General features: G+C 38.9%; 1 pseudogene across 1 annotated transcript in view; it reads right to left on the bottom strand.

Moving 5' to 3' along the window:
• Positions 1-549: 549 nt before the first annotated feature.
• Positions 550-6,105, bottom strand: part of LOC309601969 (WD repeat-containing protein 70-like) — a 177,542-nt pseudogene continuing 171,986 nt past the window's right edge. Inside the window, exon 16 of the transcript in view lies at positions 550-634. The product of the transcript in view is annotated as a WD repeat-containing protein 70-like (transcript). The remainder of the gene's footprint in view (positions 635-6,105) is intronic.

Below are 6,105 nucleotides of genomic sequence, written 5' to 3'. Positions count from 1 at the left end.
AATTCACACACAAGTGTGAACTAAACTGGAACTTGTGTGAACACACAAGTGAACTAAACTGGATTATTCCACATGAATTAACCTAAATAAAAGTGTAAACTTTGTTACACTTGTAACAAAGGGGATAATTTGTTAGATCTTACTAGAAAAAATAAAAAGAAGTCTGAGAAAATGTATTATTTTATTTATATACTTAAAATCATTGAACACTGTCATGTCACAGCATTTGTAAAGTTGGAAGTAATAAAAAAACATTTGGCAATATACTGAATTCACTAGAGTTCTATTTATAAAGAAATACTTTTCACTTAAATCATAAAGTTAAATAGCTGTCATAGGGAGGACTTCTTTGCACAATATAATTCATTCCTTATTACAATATTCAGATGTGGGATTACAATCCGTTGTAATACAACAATCCCTTTTTACACTGCAGCAAATTTTATGAAGCAATTTATGCTTTCAAATTTTGATCCACTACCCAAAATAAATAATTAAATGCTGCATTTTGTTTCAAATGCTCTAAAATTATTCTTTAAACCAAATTTTTCAAATTTTATGTTTTTTCCACTCTGGCTTGTCCATTTCATCATCTTCTGGTTCCACTTCTGCAAAAACTAGTTTTGGCTGTGTTCTAGAAAAGATTAAAAAGATTAAAATAATGGTCAGACTACTATTGTCTATTGGAAACTGTATTAGACATGCACTAGACACAAATGACATCCTTTCTATACTTAAAAAAGAGCATCCTAGACTTGCCTGTTTTTCATTTTCAGCATAAACCAATCAACTAACCTTCTAAGAAATGAAGAATCTTGCAGCTCTCAAGCAAAGAACAATCATAACAAAAATGCATCTTTTGTGAGTATTATTTCCTCATCAGCTCGCAATCATTATCTGTGTATTCCATGAATAAAATTAAGATAGAAGAGAGGAACAAATCAATTTAATATAATGCTAGAAAAATGGAGCCACAGGTCTTCTCATTCCATGATTTTAAAAAAGAAACCTCCATTTTGATACACTGTAGTATGACAGCAGCCAGTAAGTGAAAACAGAACAGCTAAGCCAGGTTTCTGACTTAGCCTATGCATGAAAAAAAACAGCTTCTCCTCCAGAGACTTCATCCAGCACTACCGCAACATAAAAAACTAATGATCTTCATATGAGACCACAGTATATCCTACAATCAAGCTTGATGGTATCTATTCCTTTGCTGTTTACTTGTATTTTTAATAACATTGTCATGGTTTAACCCCAGCCAGCAACTAAGCACCACACAGCCGCTCACTCACTCCCCCCTGGTGGGATGGGGGAGAGAATCAGAAGAGTAAAAATGAGAAAACTCATGGGTTGAGATAAAGACAGTTTAATAGGTAAAGCAAAAGCCGCGCATGCCAGCAAAGCAAGGAATTCATTCACTACTTCCCATCAGCAGGCAGGCATTCAGCCATCCCCAGGAAAGCAGGGCTCCATCACACGCAACAGTTACTTGGGAAGACAAAATGCCATCACTCCAAACATCCCCCCCTTCCTTCTTCTTCCCCCAGTTTTATATGCTGAGCATGATGTCATATGGTGTGGAATAGCCCCTTGGTCAGTTGGGGTCAGCTGTCTTGGCTGTGTCCCCTCCCAACTTCTCGTGCACCCCCAGCCTACTCGCTGGTGGGGTGGTGTGAGGAGCAGAAAAGGCCTTGACTCTGTGTAAGCACTGCTCAGCAATAACTAAAACATCCCTGTATTATCAACACTGTTTCCATTACAAATCCAAAACATAGCCCCATACTAGCTCCTATGAAGAAAATTAACTCTATCCCAGCCAAAACCAGCACAAACACTTAAACTTTATAAAAATAATTATTGATTACTTTTTAAACAAACACAGTATCAAGTAGTATTTCAACAAACTGTTTGGACATTCAGTTCCCCTGTTTTACACTTTAATCACTGCATGGTCCTCCTTTCCAACCTAATTCTCAGCACAATCATTGCGGAGCTGAAACTACTAGATTTCTGATGCTGGCTGTGCTCGATTTCTCATTACAAGAAAGACTTGACAAAGTATAAAACGCAGCCAAGGCAGTCATCATCTCATTAATGTATTAACTAATGTTTTTACAGCAGTCTAAGGATGTGAAGCACTATTATTATAACAACTGTTATTTGGCAGACTCTAAAAAAATGCATAAACCTTAACAAAATTGTGTCTGCTTTACTTAACACAATAGGCATAATTCAATGTTGCCACTGACTTTGAAGAGTAATAGCAAGCCATCAGCTATTAAAGAGCAGGATTCTCCACTTGTTAAATATGTGGCACAAAATAGATTTAAAGTCACCAAAACTAGTCAAAGACAACTTCCCGTATATACAGGATCTTTCTATTGGCCTGCCTTCTCCTCCATCCTCCAAACTTGCCATGGAGGTAAGGAGTATACCAAGATGTTCCAGAGATGGTCCTACTGCGGGACTCTATTGGCACATGGTCCCTGGGTGCAGGCTGTATGTCTCATTATGCCTAAGCAGACCTTGAACCCAGATAAGGACCTACACTACTGGAAGTTGATGAGTCATTCTGTCCTCCATGTAAAGCAGAACTAAGAGTAAAAAATTAAGATTTTCTGAATTAAAAATGTCATCAGAAAATAGTTACATAAACTCTACTTAACCAATCACTGAAGGAGGATTTAAAAATTTTAAAAAAACAACATTTGATCCAAAACAGTCACCAGGGATGAAGACTTTATTGGCTGAAACACTGGATTCTGTTAGCTGCTGAAGAGGTGGAATGTATGAATCTTCTTTTTCTCTTTATTTCAAAACCTATTGATTGAAGTTTATTTAGCCCATTTTAACAGTGTACCTTCCTTTTATCACAATACACAAAAGAAAGGTATCTAAATGCCATATAGGTTCACATCAGGTCAGTATTGATATGTTTGTTAGTAAAGCACAACTATCACGTGTAAACCTATAATTTCTGACCATGAAACCTGCAACTGTCATAATTTTAGTCAGAAACTTCTAACCATGAAGAATTACTTAATTTGTGAAATGAGCAGCAGAACCTATGCATTTTCCAGGATAGGAGTGGTACAGTGAAAAGTTATAGACTTCAACTAATATAAGTATGCTACTCTGAGTCCAGTAAAGTGTGTGGGGGGAAGAAACTGTAGCATAATCTAGCAGTAACCAGCTAAAGAAAAAACATAGAGGAAATCAAGTCTGCTTGCTGTCTCGTTTTTTAAAATTAGCATGAAATGGCTGTAGCCTCAGCTCAGCTGAAATGTGAACTGTTTGACCTCCACAAGCTATACAGAAGTAACTGGGACACCTAGGGTGATTCACATGCCTGACCATTTTAAAGACATAAGCATAGAAAACACTGGTTTTGTTATAGCATCAGCAGCAGTGAACATTTAATTAATTTAAACACAAATTGTTCTGCTTAGTAACTGCACTAGAGATTGCTAGTGTAGTAGGAGTTTGCTACATGATTAATATTTATACAAAAATTATCAAAACAGGTTTGCTACTTCAAAATATTTTCATTTCTGAGGGCTAATTAATACATGTAGAAAGCGGTATTCTTTTTTCCCATCAACTCTCTCAATTTTATTTATCCTTGACTTTGGGGGTTGATTTCAGTTTGTTAGGGATCTGCTTGGCAGATCCCATGGGAGATTGCCATGGAGGGCAAAGGGGCCCAGGAGAGCTGGTTGATCTTTGAGGACAACCTCCTCAAAACACATTTCATCCCATGTGCAGAAAGTCAAGGAAGTCTGGCAGAAGCCTAGTATGAATGCACAGGGATCTCCTGACTGAGATAAACCCCAAACCCCAAAAAGGAAGAACACAGACAGAAGAAGCAGGGACAGTCTTAGCTAAGAGGAATAGAGGCATTAAGTGAATATGTAGGAAAGGAGTTAGGAAAGCCAAAGGTCAGCTGGAGTTGAAACTGGAAAGAAACGTAAAAGGCAACACTAAGGGCTTCTACAACTACAGTGACAGCCAAAGGAATGCTAAGGAAAATATGCTCAGTGGGGCAGGTAACCTACTACCATAGGATATGGAAAAGGCCAAGGCACTCGTTTTTTTTGGCTCAGTTTTCCTGAGAAGGTCTCTGAGGACCCTTATACTACCAGCAGTCTTTGGGAGGGAGTGAGACATTACCAACAGAAAAGGAAGACGGAGACAGGGAGTACATAGCTCATTGGACATACACAAATCCATGAGACCAGATGGGATTGGACCCAAAGGTACTGAGGGAGATGGCCAATGTCATTGCAAGGGCACTCTATCATCTTTGAGAGGTCATGGTGATCAGGGGAGGTTCTTGATGACTAGAAAAGGCAAACATATTCATCTTCATGAAGGGCAAAAGGAGGACTTGGGGAACTACGGGACGGTCTACCTAACCTCAGTGTTTGGGAAGGCTACAGAACAAATCCTCATAGAAGGCATTTCCAGGCACATGAAGGACAACAAGGTGATAGGGAACAGCCAGTATGGATTTAGCAAGGGCATACTGTGCCTGACAACCTGACTGCTGGAACAGGCTGCCCAGAGAGGTTGTGGAATCTCCATCCTTGAGGATATTAAATTTTGGCTGGGCAAGTCCCTGAGCAACCTGAATCTAATTGGACCTGAGCAACCTGATCTAAGTGAACACGCTTTAAGCAGGAGGCTGGACTAGATGACCTCCGGAGGTCCCTTCCTACCTAAATTATTCTATGATCCTGTGATTCCACATGACTGTCAGCTGAAACCAGTATCTCATGCACTGACAAATGCATTCCTATTTTGGGTTACACTAACAGGCTCCAAACAAAAAGGGGAAAACAAAACTAACATGATTTATTCTTATTAGATTTGTTTGTATGATTTTCTGCATGCTTCTCTTTACTTCAGTGGTTTTCAACGTATTCAGATATGCAGACCCCTAAAAAATTTCCAGGGGCCATGCAGACTGCTCTAGAGTCAACATAATCCCTCTGGTTATGGGTTGTTTTCCTTAGTTACCTTTCAGGGATCCAGTAAAAAGTAGCTCATTGGCACCTGAGATTCATAGACTAGCAGCTAAAAAAATACTGCTATAGCTAAACCAGCTGGAGATGACAATTGCATATCACAGCATGTGTCTCATGTTGCAGTAACTTTTGAAATTTGTGTTTATTTTGCACTGAAACAAAGAAAGAAGAAACCAGAATAATGTCAGAAAGGCTACTTTCAGACTGAAAAGCAGAGGTTTTCAGCATCAGGCCCCTTTGTATTCCTTACCCCAACAACCAGCCTGACTGAATCTCAGGGGCTTCCCTCTCAAAATTAACAATTTCCAAAGAAGATTTAGCTTAAATATACCAACATGTGTCAACAAAATCACTGTTATAAAACATTCTGTTCAGTCTTGCTTCTTCAACTAAAGACACTTGAGCCACTATATGACTAATACTTCACACACTGGTACTGCCATTGAGAAAAACATCAGTGAACATAGCACAACTACAGGCCATTGCTTCAAGCCATTCCCTTTTGCCTGTGACAAGCAGCAATGACAAAGACAGCAAAACAGAAGCAACATCACTGAACTGTAAGATATTTTCTAAGAACTCTGGTCTACCTTGATGGGGAGGGAAATTTCACCCTCAACTTCCCTGTGGTACAGAAGAGAGCTACATCTGGGCCTGATTAGGCCCTCAGCTACAATGCTTAGTAATTCCTGCTGATCCTTCAGAGGGACATCTGAAGTCATTATAGTATCTCTGTACAGCTGTGTTAAAACAAACAGCTCACAAAGAATGTAATTTTCAAACATTTACAACTGATGCCTCAAGTTCCTGTCCTGTAGTTCTTTACTTGAAATCTTCAATCTGTCCTTCCTTTCCTTTCACTCCACTAGAATGACTCTTGCCAAGGTCTCTAACAAGCTTTTTCCTGAAAAATCTCAAGGTCTTTTCTTTATCCTCATCCATTATGACTTTTCTGCTGCATTGATCACATCTTTGATACTTTATTCACATTGGGCTTCTGTGATAAGTCATCTTCTGATTCAGCATGGACTTCTTATCATCCCTCAGTATCCTTTCAGCAGCATCTGTTTTTTCA

This window comes from Platalea leucorodia (assembly GCF_965183815.1).
Source record: "Platalea leucorodia genome assembly, chromosome: W".
Classification (NCBI taxonomy): Eukaryota; Metazoa; Chordata; class Aves; order Pelecaniformes; family Threskiornithidae; genus Platalea; species Platalea leucorodia.
This window is presented reverse-complemented; position numbering and strand designations above follow the sequence as displayed.